Below are 18,317 nucleotides of genomic sequence, written 5' to 3' on the forward strand. Positions count from 1 at the left end.
TCTTGGTCTTGGCTAGATTTTAGTCTGCACGGATTTGAAACTTATGGATTGTTGGATTTACCATCCTCATTCTATTTACTTGCACTTAAAAATCACATCCTATAATAATATTATGATCAAGCTTTGCAGCATTATGGAGTGTAAGTCATGTTCTCCTTCGACTTTAATTTAGAAAAGTATTGTTGTGGCCATGGAAATGGACCCCAGACATTCAGAGACACATAGTCCTTTCCAAAATTAGATTTGTCTTCAATTTGTGTGTAGAATAGACTTTGTGCCCGACCCGGTGTTTTAGAGGGATGAAGGAGGGAAATTGCGTTGTGCGTTTGGCAGGTTTCATTCCCTGAGTAATTTCCCCTGACTTTCCAACTTTTAGTCAAACAATCCATCTTTCAATCCCTATGTAAACCCTCCATCTTTGACCCTTATTTAACTCCAGCTACCCATCCATCATCGGTTCCTCGCCCGTTAGCATCCAAACAGTAACTCCTCACGATCCTGCTCTCTTTGCCTTTCAAACTCCGTAACTACAATGGGAAACTTCCCTCACCTGAATCCACCTGTTTGCTCCTCCATCTCGAACCCCTCCCTCGTCCTTTCACCTCCCAACCCCCCATTCACACTATCACACCGAGTCACGATCTTGCACGTAATGCACTACCTACCCTGTTAACTCCTCACAATAAACCCTTCAGGTGAGTGAATCAGCATTAAATTAAATAGATTTCTTTCTTTTCTTAACTGCAAAACTCCCCAATAAAACCAATAAAGGCAATCATTAGCGCGACAATTGTGTCTCTTTTTTTTCTTTCCAGAAAAACTCATTTGAACCCATCAAAGACGATCAATTGTCGGCATAGTCCTAGGTAGTTCCTGCAGAAAACAAACAAAAGCTGCCTGCCAGGGGTGTGCTTCAGTGGCAGGAGCAAGACCAATATATATATATATATATATATATATATATATATATATATATATATATATATATATATATATATATATATATATATATATATATATATATATATATATATATAGTGCATTCAGAAAGTATTCAGACCCCTTCACTTTTTCACATTTTGTTATGTTGCAGCCTTATGCTGAAATCGTTTAAATTCATTTTTTCCCTCATCAATCTACACTCAATACCCCATAATGACAAAGAGAAAACAGGATTTTAGAAAGTTTTGCAAATTTATTAAAAAGAAAAAATTGAAATATCACATTGACATAAGTATTCATACCCTTTCCTATGACACTTGAAATTTAGCTCAGGTGCCTCCCATTTCTCTTGATCATCTTTGAGATGTTTCTACACCTTTATTGGAGTCCACCTGTGGTAAATTCAATTGATTGGACATGATTTGGAAAGGTACACAGCTGTCTATATAAGGTCTCACAGCTGACAATGCATATCAGAGCAAAAACCAAGCCATGAGGTTGAAGGAACTGCCTGCAGAGCTCAGAGACAGGATTGTGTCGATGCACAGATCTGGGGAAGCCTACAAAAACATCTCTGCTGCATTGAAGGTTCCCAAGAGCACAGTGGCCTCCATAATTCTGAAATGGAAGAAGTTTGGAACAGCCAGGACTCTTCCTGGAGCTGGCCGCCCGGCTAAACTGAGCAATCGGGGGAGAAGGGCCTTGGTAAGAGAGGTGACCAAGAACCTGATGGTCACTCTGGCTGAGCTCCAGAGATCCTGGGTGGAGATGGGAGAAACTTCCAGAAGGACAACCATCACTGCAACACTCCACCAATCTGGGCTTTATGGCAGAGTGGCCAGACGGAAGCCTCTCCTCAGTGAAAGACACGTGAAAGCTCGCTTGGAGTTTGCAAAAAAGCACCTAATGGACTCTCAGAATGTGAGAAACAAGATTCTGTGGTCTGATGAAACCAAGATTGAACTGTTTGGCCTCAATTCTAAGCGTCATGTCTGGAGGAAACCAGGCACCACTCATCACCTGCCCAATACCATCCCAACGGTGAAGCATGGTGGTGGCAGCATCAGGCTGTGGGGGTGCTTTTCAGCTACAGGGACTGGGGGACTGGTCAGGGTTGAGTGAACAATGAACGGAGCAAAATACAGAGATATCCTTAATGAAAACCTGAAACAGAGCACTCAGGACCTCAGACTGGGCCGAAGGTTCACCTTAGAACAGGCAATGACCCAAAGCACACAGCCAAAACAACGCAGGAGTGGCTTAAGGACAACTCTGTGAAGGTCTTTGAGTGGCCCAGCCAGAGCCCTGACTTGAACCCAATCGAACATCTCTGGAGAGACCTGAAAATGGCTGTCCAACGACGGTCCCCATCCAACCTGACAGAGCTTGAGAGGATCTGCAGAGAAGAATGGCAGAAAATCCTCAAATCCAGGTGTGCGAAGCTTGTCGCGTCATACCCAAGAAGACTCGAGGCTGTAATCGCTGCCAAAGGTGCTTCAACTAGGTACTGATTTGAGGGTCTGAATATTTATGTCAATGTGATATTTCAGTTTTTTATTATAAATTTGCAAAACTTTCTAAAATCCTGTTTTCTCTTTGTCATTATGGGGTATTGAGTGTAGATTGATGAGGGAAAAAATGAATTTACACGATTTTAGCAGAAGGCTGCAATATAACAAAATGTGAAAAAGTGAAGGGGTCTGAAAACTTTCGGAATGCACTGTGTATATATATATTGTTACGGCCCACGGATAAGATGTTGTGTTTGCCGAGCGGATGGCCCCGCGGTCGTACAGTTACCCCGACTAACCCGATTCCCGAACGTTGGCCGGATCGCGCCACAGATATTCAATAGGGAAAAGACTAAGGCGACACGGATGTGAAGAAGAAGCAGACAAAAAGGTTGGAAATACGAATCTAATTTATTTACTATTTACAGGCTCAAAAAAACCAAGGAGAAGGAAAGATAAGAAAATAATATACAGAAGATTTTAGAGACACAGTGAAAATCGCTAGCTTATCTAAACAGACTTAATTAATACCCAGGACAGAACAAACAAAACAAACTCACGTACACAAGAGGACGGAAAGGCAGGAGGTGGATGGCTGGAGGGAGAGGAAGGTCCAAAGGTACTGCAGCACGATCGGCGCGTTTAGCAGCCGCCGTTCCTTCGCGGCCCTGCTCAAAACCGCCGTCCAGGCCCCAAGCGGCTGTTGAGTGTTGTTGCTGCTGTGGCCGCCGCTGCTGCTGCTGCTGTGGACATCGCCTGCTTTGCCAGGACTACAACAGGCTTTGTGCTTCCCTGGATGATGATCTCCTTAATGTTCTCTATGTTCTTTTGCTCACATGCCAGCCTCGGACTCTGCTCGGAAAGGCACCAGCTCAGGAACAAACATCGGCCCACTTGATCAGCCGTTGCTGTGTACAAAGCTTCCTTGGGTGATCTCAATGTACTCTCGCAGTTGGTTCTCTTACAGTTGGTTCTCTCTGGATGATCTTTTTACACAACTCAGCAACTACTCCACTCTACAACGTCCTTGCGCGCGCGCTTTTATAGCGCCTCTGGCGATCAAGCCGCCGGCCTTTAGGACACGCCCATCGGTGTGCTCACCTCGGCCCTGGTTGGTCGCGTGACCCTCTGGCTCCGCCCTTGATGACGACGGGTGGGCACGCCTTTCTTCCCCGACCCGAGCACATGTTCAATGGTGGTTTTGGAGGGGATGTAATTGGCAATCGAGGCTTGGCAATGATGAAAGGGGAATGTGAATGGAATCTACTCTATTTAATGCAGTGCAATGGAGTGTCATCTTAATGGAAGACAAGGCCTTACCCTAAAACACATAATAAAGATATAACTATCAACCAGGGGGAAATCTATGATTGGCTAACGTGTATGCTTTATGGAATTAACTACGGGAACGCCCTTTGACCTTTATACAACACTGGAGGCAGGAGGGTCCAGAATCAAGCAATAATTCACAACAATTTACCACAATACAACACAATAAAAAAATACAATCCTCATATCCGCAACAATATATACCGGTCAAAATTTCAGAACACCTAAATTCTTCCAGTTTTTATTGAAATTTACGCAGTTTAATGTCTCGATGTACTCTGACATTAAGCATAGAACAAATAAACAATTGGAGATAAAAAAGAAATCATAGAATCATTTTGTTTAACAAAATTTAATTTGAATTTTTGACTCGGCAAAGTAGCCACCTTTTGCAGATATAACCGCTGAACACACTCGTGGCATTCTTTCTACAATGGAAATCAAATATTGTTCGGGAAGTTCTTCCCAACACTGTTGCAGAAGTTCCCACAAATGTGTTGCACTTGTAGGTTGCTTTGCTTTCACCCTTCTGTCCAGTTCATCCCAAACCAGCTCAATGGGGTTTAAGTCTGGAGACTGTGCTAGCCATTCCATGATTTGAAGCCTACCGTCTTGTTCTTTTTCTCGAAGGTAGTTTTGACATAGCCTGGAGGTTTGTTTAGGGTCATTATCTTGCTGGAGGATGAACCCCAGACCAACTGGGCGTATACCAGAGGGTATTGCATGGCGCTGCAAAATGCTGTGGTAGCCCTTTTGGTTCAGGGTGCCAGTCACTCTGTGCAAGTCGCCGACTCTGGATCGAGCAAAAGAGCCCCAGACCATCACGCTTCCTCTTCCATGTTTGACAGTTCGTGTCACACACTGAGGAACCCTCCTTTCGCCTACTCGACGGCGTACAAAAACCCTGCGTGATGAACTAAAGATTTCAAATTTTGATTCATCGGTGCATAAGACCTTCTTCCAGTCTTCAGTAGTCCACTGGCGGTGCTTCATGGCCCAGTCAAGCCTCTTTTTCTTATTTTGCCATCTTAGCAATGGCTTGCTTAAGGTGGGTTTTCACAGGACACGCGAACGGTTCGCGGAGGATGCGAATGTCGAAAAAATGGCAAAGTCCAACATTCGTATTTTAAGCTCCAAAAGTTCGCCAAACATGCGCGGGGGTTCGGAAGCGTCGTCAATTGTTTGCAGGAGTCGTTTTTTGTTCGGCGGGTATTTCAAAAATGTTTGAAACAGGATGCGAACAATTGACGACGCTTCCGAACCCCCGCGCATGTTTGGCGAACTTTTGGAGCCTAAAATACGAATGTTGGACTTTGCCATTTTTTCGACATTCGCATCCTTCGCGAACCGATTCACGTGTCCCGTGAAAACCCACCTTTACTGCCACTCGACCTGTCAAATCTGCAGCTCAAAGTCTTCTCTTCACAGTTGAAACTGAGACTTGCTTACTTCGACCAGTGTTAAGCTGTGCTTGAAGCTGTTGTCCTGTGAGCCGCCTATCACGCAAGCTGTTGACTCTCAGAAACTTGTCTTCTGATATTGTTGTGGCTTTGGGTCTGCCAGTCCTCTTCTTGTCAGAGTTTCCTCCAGTTTACAATATACTACTTCCTGCAGTGCAATATTGTCCAAATAATGTTTCAGAGGGTGTAATAACAGTCTGCTCCAATACTGTTTTTATACAGACAGGGGGTTTGTAATCAAGTAATCAGCAGAGGTTGGGACACCTGTATGAATTGTTTGCATCAACTCTCAAGGCTTAATTTACTTTCATTGCTGCAGAACAGCTGTAAGTTGTTAACCCATTACTTGTTCCCTGAAGAAGACCTTTTTTTACAATATAACTGTGCAATTTACATTATTTTCCCGTTTTTGCTAACCTAAACTTTTTTTAAATCTCAAGCAGTTTGCTGCTTACCTTTGTACCATTTCAGGTTATTCACTGGACATTAAACTGCGTAAATTTCAATAAAAACTGGAAGAATTTAGGTGTTCTAAAACTTTTGACCGGTAGTGTATATATATATATATATATATATATATATATATATATATATATATATATATATATATATATATATATATATATATATATATATATATACGATTACACGATTACACCTCACCACCACGTAATGAAAAGCACCAAACCACCACATAATTCAAAACACCTCACCACCAAGTGATTCAAAATGCCTCACCATCACGTAAATCAAAACACCTCACCACCACATAATTCAAAACACCTCACCATCACGTAATTCAAAACACCTCACCATCACGTAAATCAAAACACCTCACCACCACATAATTCAAAACACCTCACCACCACGTAATGAAAAGCACCTCACCACCAAGTGATTCAAAACACCTCACCACCACGTTATTAAAAACACTTCACAACCACGGAAACAAAAGTTTGAAGGAGTAAGTAGTTCATTGACAACACAGACACTGCCCAGTTATGTAGATATGTGGATAGATGACTGCACCTGAGTTGCTGTTTTGTCATGGTTTACACTTCACACCAATCATAATACAAACAATTATTTTGCACAAATGTATTTGTAATATACGTGATATTACATTTTATAAACAAATGAAGTTGAAGACTTAAGTTAAAAAAAAAAACAATTCTAAAAACATTTCGCAAAAAAAATATAATTGGGATTTTTTTCACAAAAATGTAATATACGTGATATTATATTTTATAAACAATTGAAGTTGAAGACTTCAGTTGAAAAAAAAATCCCCCCCAAAAAAAAATTGGGATTTTTTTTCGAAAACAAATACCCTTAGGACATACCCACGGGAGAGATAGGTGCATACCAGAAGTTTGGGAGGATTTCACAAAAGTTTGAGGGAGTAGTTCAGTGACAAGACAACACAGACACTGCACAGATATATATATATATATATATATACTAGCATGGTGAGGCTCGCGCGTCGTTACTGAGGAACGGGCTTATTTTAGCTGAGGATAATGACTGCACCTGAGTTGCTGTGTTGTCATGATTTACACCAATCATAATACAAACAATTATTTTGCACAAATGTATTTGTTGTGTTTGTGATATTACATTTTTATTGGCAATTTAAGTTGAAGATTCAGGTTGAATTTATTTTTTTCAAGAAAGAACCCCTCCGCACATACATAGGGGAGGGGTAGGTGCAGACTGGAAGTTTGGGACGATTACACCTCACCACACATAATTTAAATCACCTCACCACCACATAATTTAAAACACCTCACCACCACATAATTTAAAACACCTCACCACCACGTAATTCAAAACACCTCACCACCACGTAATTCAAAACACCTTACCACCAAGTAATTTAAAACACCTCACAGCCATAAAACACGCAATATAAACAACTCAACACCACGAAATTAAAAACACCTCACCACCACGAAATTAAAAACACCTCACCACCACGAAATTGAAAACACATCACAGCCATAAAACACGTAATAAAAACACCTCACCACCACGAAATTAAAAACACCTCACAGCCATAAAACACGTAATAAAAACACCTCACCACCACGAAATTAAAAACACCTCACAGCCATAAAACACAAAATAAAAACACCTCACCACCACGAAATTAAAAACACCTCGACACCACATCATTTAAAAACACCTCACCACCAAGTAATTCAAAACACCTCACCACCACGAAATTAAAAACACCTCATGACCAACTAAATCAAAACACCTCACCACCACATAATTAAAAACACCTCACCACCACGACATAATTAAAAACACCTCACCACCACAAAATTAAAAACACCTCACCACCAAGTAATTCAAAACACCTCACCACCACATAATTAAAAACACCTCACCACCAAGTAATTCAAAACACCTCACCACCACAAAATTAAAAACACCTCACCACCAAGTAATTCAAAACACCTCACCACCACATAATTAAAAACACCGCACCACCACGAAATTAAAAACACCTCACCACCAAGTAATTCAAAACACCTCACCACCACATAATTAAAAACACCTCACCACCACATAATTCAAAACACCTCACCACCACGTAATTCAAAACACCTCACCATCAAGTAATTTAAAACACCTCACAGCCATAAAACATGTAATAAAAACACCTCACCACCACGAAATTAAAAACACCTCACCACCACGAAATAAAAAACACCTTACAGCCATAAAACACATAATAAAAATACCTCACAGCCACGAAATTAAAAACACCTCACCACCACATCATTTAAAAACACCTCACCACCACATAATTCAAGATACCTCACCACCACGTGATTCAAAACACCTCATCACCACGTGATTCAAAACACCTCATCACCAACTAATTCAAAACACCTCACAACCACATAATTAAAAACACCTCACCACCACATAATTATAAATACCTCACCACCACGTAATTCAAAACACCTCACCACCACGTAATTCAAAACACCTCACCACCACATGATTTAAATACACCTCACCACCACGTCATTTAAAAACACCTCACCACCACGTAATTCAAAACACCTCACCACTATGTGATTTAAAACACCTCACCACCACGTAATTCAAAACACCTCACCACTATGTGATTTAAAACACCTCACCACCACGTCATTTAAAAACACCTCACCACCAGGTAATTCAAAACACCTCACCACCACGTGATTTAAAAACACCTCACCACCACGTCATTTAAAAACACCTCACCACCACGTCATTTAAAAACACCTCACCACCACGTCATTTAAAAACACCTCACCACCACGTCATTTAAAAACACCTCACCACCACATAATTCAAGATACCTCACCACCACGTGATTCAAAACCACCACAACGTTATTAAAAACACTTCACAACCACGGAAACAAAAGTTTGAGGGAGTCGTTAAGTGACAACACGGACACTGCCCAGATGTATCGATATCTATCTATAATTCCAGTAATCTCTGTGTGTATGTGTGTGTGTATGTGTGTGTGTCTGTGTGTTTGTCTGTGACCGCTGTTTCTCGACAACCACGGGTCCGATCTAATTGAAACTTGCCAGGTATATTGCTGGGGACCCGAGGATGTGCCTTTTCAAGGTTTGAAATTAATCGGTCTATCTATAATTCCAGTAATCTCTGTGTGTATGTGTGTGTGTATGTGTGTGTGTCTGTTGTTTGTCTGTGACCGCTGTTTCTCGACAACCACGGGTCCGATCTAATTGAAACTTGCCAGGTATATTGCTGGGGACCCGAGGATGTGCCTTTTCAAGGTTTGAAATTAATCGGACAAGTGGTTCCCAAGGTATGGTCACCGTACTCGCAAGCCGTTCGCTTTGGCTTTGCGAATGGACCAAACCATTTCATGTAAATAGAGGGGGGGGGGGGGGGTTCTACCGTACTCGCAAGCCGTTCGCTTTGGCTTTGCGAATGGACCAAACCATTTCATGTAAATAGAGGGGGGGGTTCTGTGGTCGTTACTGCCACGTGGTTTCAAAGTTTTTTTTTGTTATTGTTGTTTGCACGCATGTTTTTTTGCACCCACGTACAGGCACGCCCTAGTATAGATAAATGACTGTACCCGAGTTGCCGTTTTGTCATGGTTTAAACCAATCATAATTCAAACAATTATTTTGCACAAATGTATTTGTAATATACGTGATATCACATTTTATAAACAATTGAAGTTGAAAAAAAAAAAATTCCCGAAAAATTCTAAAAAATGGAAATCTTTTCAAAAATAATACCCTTAGGACATACCGGCGGGAGAGATATGCGCATACCAGAAGTTTGGTACGATTTCACAAAAGTTTGAGAAAGTAGTTCAGTGACAAGACCAGACAACACAAGACAGACACTGCACAGATATATATATATATAATAGGCCTGTATATATATATTTATTTATATGCCTGTAAATTTATTTATCTACTAACCAGCTGAACCTGCCTATCTCTCTCCATGTGCATGCACCTACAACAATTTAACAATTTCTATACCTCTTAATCTTTTTGATGGAAATCGCCCCAAACGAGGCAGAAAGCCAGGCGTGGAAAGAAGCTGCATGGAAAATTTGATGAAGTTAATGCAAAACAAATAACAGAAAAGAGAGAAGGAAAAAAAGAAGAAAACATCCAACACACAGACATATGGCATTATCAAAACACATTCACAAGAGACGTGGCGGCAATGCCAAATCTCATGAAATCTCACCAGGGTGAGCACTGAGCAACCAACTCAAAATGAAAGAGAAAAAAGGATAGTTCAAATACAAAGGTCTGGTGAAATAGGATGAAACTTCAGAGATGTAGGAGTTTCTCTAAAAAGCTGCGTGGATCATACACAATGATGGAAACCATGTTACAGGTCATGAATTCCAAAGAGAGACAGCACGAAGGGAAACAAAGTATTTGCATTTCATTCTCCACTTTGGATGAGCTACAGTGTATGGATGTGCAGAGGTCGCAAGCCGAGGAATTCATCCAAACACTCATACAGAAGGAACCAAGTTAAAAACGCCAGCAGAAAAATTGGCATGAAAATATCTGCAGAACAATCTAAGAATGGCAACTGACCTACTGTGAGAGTGTTTGAAGAGTTGAACCGATCTCTGCACCAGCTAGGTTGACGATGCAATTCTGGAGCCAATTCAGCTTCAAGAGTGGGCAATTGTTCTGTTGCAAAAAAGGAAAGAATCCAGTGGAGCTTCTGCGATTAGAATGCAGTCTTCTTCCTTAATTTTCCATGTTTGCTCGTTTCATCTTTGTCGATGCATGGACTGCCAGGATCCGAGTTGGCATAGCCTGGATCCAAACTTCGACACAGCTATAAACTGCCACCCTGGCGTTTCTCATGCAAGGTGATTCATCAATGCATCCTTCAGATGGACGTTAAACTCGGGGTGTTTTTATCACATTAGCTGGAGAACAGTTTACGTTATGCATCCCATTGATAGACCGGATCTGGATTCGCACCTGAACCAAAATCTAATCAGCTTGTTCTTGTCGCTTAACCAACTCATTGACCAAGTTTTTAATAACTCGTCCACAACTTTTTGAGATATCGTGCTATATGTCGTTTTTGGTCCCATCACTCAATGGTGAAGAATCACTTTCAAAAATTCAAAAAAATTCTCGTATCCGGATTCGAATCTTCACCGAAATCGAATCGATTTGTCCTTGCTGCACAACCAACATGTCCACCAAGTTTCGTCCGATTCCGTCAACAATTTTTTGAGATGTCGTGCTATATAACGGTTTTTTGCCCGATCACTCAATGGTGACGAATCACTTAAAAAGTTCCCAGATCCAGATCCGGATCCGCATCTTCAGCAAAATCGAATCGTTTCGTCCTTGTCACATACCCAACCTCCCCACTAAATTTCGGCCAAATCTATCCACAACGTTTTGAGAAATCCTGTTTCCAGACAGACAGACAGGGGTGAAAACACAACGTTCATCCACCTTCAGAGGCAGTGGCGATAATTGCCAAAACTAATAATCACTACGTTAACAAATATAACTTCGTTCAAAATTTTGGGATTAGCAAACCTGTACATTTTTGGAATCATCAGAGCATGGAGAATCCGAAAATCAATGTTGGCATTTGTACAGACACCTGCATGGCCGCCATTTTGGATTTTCAAAATGGCCGCCATAAAATACATATTTTGCGCAATGTCGGCTTCCAGTCAACCTAGAAACTTAATTAAATATGCTAATCCTATGTTTTCTGGGTCAAGGAATCCAATAAAGGCCTCAAAATAGTGCTCAGGATTATAGAAAAGCAACAAACAAAGGTAATTGAAAACCATTGTCTTTATATTTGTGATATAACTGTATTACATAATACATGATATTGCAAGTCCTTTGAAGTTATAGGTTGTTATAGGAAGTTATAGGTAGTATCAGATTGAACTATAAGTCCTATACACAGGATCTACGAGGTCTATACCGTTCTGGAATATGCTTTTACAGATCTTCATCACTGTCCTGAGTGTCATTTTCCCAAAGGTCTCTACGCAAATGTAAACATTAATTTTTGGATTCCTCATGCTCTGAATATTCCAAAAATGTATAGTTTTGCTAATCTCCAAAAATTTTGAACGAAAACACATGGTGAACCTGACTATAAGGGGAGCAAGGAGTCTGGTCTTCTCGGAGGTTGTTTGACACCAATTTACACTACTTGATATCTTCGAGTGTCGTAGTTGTGTGGGCAGCAGTTTGTACCAGGTTGCTTGCATGCTTCATGTGAACAGGCTTCTTCGGATACCAATAGTAAGTTACACTTTGTTTTATGTTTAAAGGCAAATCCTTGGTTTAAATGAGTAACTGATGTAAGGGTGTAAAATTATTGTAAACTCTATTTATTGTAATGCGGTAATCATTGTACGACTGTACTTACTGTAAAACTGCATGTAAAGGACATTATGGCTGAGGTGTTTTATACCTCTCCCCCCCGCCCTCCCCCTCCCACGCCTCCTGCCCCCAAGCCCTCTCCCTCCCACACTTCTCCCTGCTCTCAAATGTTGTGGTTGTGTGCTTCCCCTTCTCTCCCCATCTTGTCTTCCGCTCCCTCTTTTTGTGTGTTTTGTTTGTCTGGTTGATTTGTTTGTGAAATAAATGTTAGCTCTTTCACGAGCCTCGATTCAGTATACAAAAAAAAGAAAGAAAAAAAAGAAAGACAATAGATTGAGACGATGAATGCAGCTTTGCATTGAAGAATGCATAAGGAAAGTAAGTTACAGCACATTGTTATTTATACGTAAAAGTTTTCAGTGTACAATTTCATCAATTTCCTATGATGCAGAGCCAGCATATCTGTTGTTGAGCCCAACACATGTGCAAGTGTGTCAAAATAATCTCCCAGATAAATATTCATCTGGATTTTCTGCTAATCTACAGGCTGGGGGTATTTATATCTGCACCAACTTTCTTGTCAAAATAATCCCTGCTCAGAGAGAAACATTGTCAGGGGGAAAGAGTAAATCTTAGGAAAGTTATGATACATGTAATCATCAACACAACATTGTCTGGGATATTTTTTTATTTAAAGTTTGTTTCACTATTTATGATTGATATAATTCCTTCAATTGTATATTGGGATTACAAGATTGCTTCACCCATTGGATTCATCCATTAAGTAAGTAACACTGATTTAATATGCATTTTAATCCCTGAATCCAACTTGTGATGTTGCAAAAGTTGTTTTATTATGCTTCCATAGAGGACACTCTGTTCGACCTTCATATTTCAGCACTCCATAAGTCAATCTCAGCTTTCACAGAGGCACTAGACTAGTCAAACGTGCAGTTGAGATTGGCTACTAATCCATTCTTCCCATGTCATATGATGAAGTTGGTACTTTTACCAATGTAGGGATGGCACGGACTCTCCATACGTATAATACCACACAAATCCTCAAAATAATCTACCCAGATATAAACCTAAACAAATTTACTGCATTTTAGTGGGAACTCCATGACTACTAAAATTTTTCATAACTTGAAAGGATTCTACAAAGTAGGCAAACCTGCATACCCACCCTAGGGTAATGAAGGCCCAGGAGGGGAGGGCGGGACAATGCCTGTCAATCAGCCTGGTGGGGGTGGGCGCATGGCGACACAAATGACTGAGGACCAATCACATCGATATGGGTGTGGTTAACGGTGCAATATTATTGCCCTTAAAAACCCCAATGGACATCAAAAATATTCAAAATGGCGGCACATCCAATACGACTGCACTGAACTGCACAATACGGTGACAGCAATACACACATGAAAGGAAAATTACTACAAAACGATGCTTGGAATCATTTGTAATAGGTTTTGAATAAGCTTGAAAGTACACGGTAAATTAATTGCTATAAGGTCCTACTAAGCACTGGTATACAAACGCATTTCGGATAAAGACTCCAGAAAATTGTGTGAAAACGTGCAGCAGATAAATCTGAAATTCATCACAGATATAACACAGGTTACTCGGTAATACAGCTATGAGTTACTTAACTTCTTATGATAACTAAACAACAGTTATTTGTACACCATGAAGATGAAGGCCTAAAAAGATGTGCTTTGGCCTCCTTCCAATTTCTGACATCTTTCTCATTTTTACTTGGAAAACTACGGAGCTCGCGACGCGGCCTTGCTTCCTTTTCACCACGGACTGAGAGCACGGTCATTGGATGCTCAAAAACGTTAATTCCAGGAATTGTACGGCTCCGGAAAGATACGAACGTTGATCTCGATTAACCCACACGAGGTTTTGGACAACTGCTGGGCTCTTGGAAGCTGAAGGCCGCATTGGGCTTGACGGTAGAGAATCGAAAGGAGGCCGTCTAATCTGCTCGCCTCACGCTTGTTGTGTCTTCGACGCGCGGTGTTCTACACCGCCATTTTGGACCACTTCCCGCATGAGTGGCTACCCCAGTTTCAACAGCCGCCAAGCTCCTGAAAGTACTCTTTGGGGCGCCAAGCTAAGTGCCGGCTAAAGGGGTTTATTTTCATTTTATCTTTCCCTTGACGCCGAGGAGTTCTGGAAATCTCGCAAGATTGTGAAAGAAAACATCTGTCATTATTTACTTTTAACAATGCGTATAAAGCAAGTCGTATAAAGCATCGGGGCCTGGCGAAGCGTGCGGGCGGACGGAGGGCTTCCTCGCGCCGGAGCTTGGAGCCGCGTGTGGACGGTGGACAAGACGACGGACAGATACCACATTTCCCCACACGAGGTTTTGGACAACTGCTGGGCTCTTGGAAGCTGAAGGCCGCATTGGACTTGACGGTAGAGAATCGAAAGGAGGCCGTCTAATCTGCTCGCCTCATGCTTGTTGTGTCTTCGACGCACGGTGTTCTACACCGCCATTTTGGACCACTTCCCGCATGAGTGGCTACCCCAGTTTCAACAGCCGCCAAGCTCCTGAAAGTACTCTTTGGGGCGCCAAGCTAAGTGCCGGCTGAAGGGGTTTATTTTCATTTTATCTTTCCCTTGACGCCGCCCCCCCCACCCCCCACCCCCCAGAATTTCCATGTTTTAAACGTTTCCCGGTGTGTACCCTGGATAAGAATAGGTACACCGTATCCCTGCGTGTCGTAAGAGACGACTAAGAGGGTTGGCGTCAGGAAGGGCATCCGGCCATAAAAACATTGCCTCAAAAAGGGAACCATGACAATTACAAGTACATATGGGCAGGGTGCAGCCCGAAGTGGAGATCGGTTTCTGAGGTTTGGGACATGGAATGTAGGGACAATGACAGGGAGATCAGGACAAGTGGTGGAAGTATTGGTCAGAAGAAGAGTGGACATATGTTGTGTGCAAGAGACGAGATGGAAGGGAAGTGGTGTGAGAATGGTGAAGGGTAGGCAGGGACAGAAATACAAGTTTGTGTGGCAAGGGTGCCTGGAGGGTGTGAATGGTGTTGGTGTCCTGTTTTCTGAGGAGTTTGTAGACAGTGTGGTGAGTGTGACGAGAGTGAGTTGATAGGTTGATGATGGTGAAAATGATGATTGGAAAGCTCTTGGTGAACGTCATCTCGGGATATGCTCCGCAGGTTGGTCGAAGCGATGAAGAAAAGGACAAGTTCTGGTGTGCGATAGAGAAGCTGATGGAAAACGTGAAAGAGTGATTGTGGATATGTGGATGGTGAGGTATGTGGAAGTTGTTGTGGTAGGAGGAGACCTAAATGGACACGTGGGAAGGAGTATGGATGGTTTTGATGGAGTTCATGGGGGGTTTTTTTTTTTTTTTTTTTTTTTTTGTATACAAGATCGAGGCTCGTGAAAGAGCGAACATTAATCACACAGAAAGACAAACAGACACATAAAACAAATAACATCGGGAGCGGTAGACAAGATGGGGAGAGGGGGAAGGACACAAACACAACATTTGAGAGCAGGGACCGAGAGACATGGAGACATCGAGAGATCTGTGGGAGGGAGAGGGCTTTGGGGGGGAGGCATGTGAAGGGGGGGAGGCATGTGAAGGGGGGGAGGCATGTGAAGGGGGGGGGGGTGGGAGAGGTATAAACATATGGACACTGCCAGGATTTCCAGGAAATAAGTTGGAATTTCAAACAAGGTGGATCTGGGGTGAATTAGTGGGGGTAGAAAAGATCAAGGTTATGGATGGGGGAAGATAAGAGATGGTGGTGAACAGCTGTTTTAAAGACCTGGAGGGAGGAGAGGGATTGAAGGGAGTGTGGGAGTTTGTTCCACAGGTGGGAGAAAAGAGGAATGAAAGAGTGAAGGTGAGCAGAGAGCCGAGATTTCGGCAGTTTAACCATCAGAGGGTTGCTGGCAGATCTTGTGCGACCTGTAGGAATATTTGGGGGACAGAGCACAGAGAGAGCTGGGGGAGCAAGGCCGGAGAGGAGTCGGTAGAAGACAGAAAGACCACCTACCTGCCTGCGGTGAGTGAGTGAAAGGCCCTCAGAGATAGCTTCATCGCGGGAGATTCCAATGATTTTGAAAGCTTTGGATTCAACAGCGTGAAGCCGAGCCAGGTGTGAGGCAGGAGCACCAGCCCATAGGGGAGAACAGTATTCCATTGAGCTGCGGATGAAAGCCTTGTAAGTGGTGAGGAGCTCAGGTGTGCCGAGGAAGGACTTCGCACGACGGAGGATGCCCAGTCGGCGACTGGCTTTGGAGGCCAGCTTGGAAATGTGGTTTTCCCAAGAAAGATCATGGCAGATAGTGAGACCCAAAAGCTTGAGTGACAGAACTTCTTGGAGAGGATTGTTGAGAAAGTAGATGGGAGGGTTGTCCAGTCGATCTTTTCGGAGAGACATAGTAAGAGAGTGAGATTTGGCAGGATTGAAAGACATGTTCAAATGTGGTGTGACTGTGGTGTACGGATATGGTGTGAGAAATGGAGAAGGTTAAAGGATTTTGGAGTTTGCTGATGGAGCTGATTTGTTGATTTGTAATACTCAGTTCCAGAAAGAGGATAATAAGCTTGTTACATACACGTCAGGTGGGTCGACGACAACCGTTGACTACCTGATGGTGCGTAGGCGAGATAGGGGGCACCTCCGGGACACAAAGGTGATCCCGGGGGAGGAGGCTGTTTCACAGCATCACTTGGTTGTCTGCGACGTAAGGGTGAAAGGTGTGACGAGAGCTCGGCGGGTGAAGTACCAACCGAGAATGAAGGTGTGGAGGTTGAAAGAGGTGACAGTAAGGGAGGCATTAAAAGAGAGGCTGAGTAGGGTCGAGGATGATGTGGTTGAGCTTGAAAGTGGTTGGATGTTGATGAAAGCTAGTCTGTTGGGAGCCATTGGTGAGGTATGTGGATGGACAAAAGGACCACCGAGGCACTCGGAAACATGGTGGTGGGATGATGAAGTTGGAAAGAGGATTGACGAGAAGAGGAAGAAGTTCAAGGAGTGGCAGAAGGCGAAGGGTACGGGAGCAGAAACAGCAGAGCATGAAAGTTATAAGGCAGCCAGGAAGGCTGCAAAGAAAGAGGTAGCAAAGGCGCAGGAGGCATGTAGGAAAATGTTCGGAGAACGCTTGGATTCGGAAGAGGGTCAGAAAGCAGTATTCAGGATTGCAAAGCAGATAGCGAAAGAGAGGTGTGATGTGATGGGGGTGAGTTGCTTGAAGGATGAAGTGGGACAAATCGTTGTCGACCCAGATGGAATTAAAGGAAGATGGAAAGGATATATGGAAATGCTGTTGAATACAGAGAATGAATGGGATGGCAACATAGAGAGTAACCCAGTTTTAGGACCGGCAGAGAAGATAACTGAGAAGGAAGTTGAGGAAGCGATAAAAGCAATGAAGGGTAGAAAAGCGGGAGGGCCGACGGGAGTTGTGGGAGATATGTTGAAGGCAGCAGGAAGTTGGGGTGTGAAGAGAATGACAGAGATCTGTAATCTGGTGGTGAAAGAAGGCCGCATTCCAGTGGATTGGGAACTGAGTACCCTCGTCCCTCTATACAAGGGGAAAGGTGACCCTCTGGAGTGTGGCTCGTACCGAGCGATAAAGTTATTGGAGCATGGAATGAAGGTATTGGAAAGGGTGTTGGAGAGGAGGATAAGGAAGAAAGTGAAGATCGACGAAATGCAGTTTGGATTCATGCCAGGAAGAGGAACAACAGACGCGCTTTTCATTGTGTGGCAGTTGCAGGAGAAGTACATGGAGAAGAGGAAGAAGTTGTTTCTTGGGTTTGTTGATCTGGAGAAAGCATTCGATAGGGTACCACGCAAAGTATTGACATGGGCATTGAGGAAGTTAGGAGTGGAGGAATGGTTGATCAGAGTAGTGATGGCAATGTACAAAAGAGCGCGCACAGCTGTAAGGACGAAGGACGGGAACAGTGGTGAGTTTGAGGTGAAGGTGGGAGTGCATCAGGGGTCGGTACTAAGTCCACTACTATTTGTAGCTGTGATGGAGGTGCTGGCTCAGAACGTAAAGGAGGGTTTACCGTGGGAGTTGTTGTATGCAGATGATCTGGTGTTGATTGCGGAAAGTATGGATGGACTGAAGGAAAAGATGAACACGTGGAAGGAATGTATGGAGACAAAAGGTCTGAAG

Source organism: Myxine glutinosa, chromosome 1 (genome assembly GCF_964187855.1).
Source record: "Myxine glutinosa chromosome 1, kmMyxGlut1.1, whole genome shotgun sequence".
NCBI classification, from domain to species: domain Eukaryota; kingdom Metazoa; phylum Chordata; class Myxini; order Myxiniformes; family Myxinidae; genus Myxine; species Myxine glutinosa.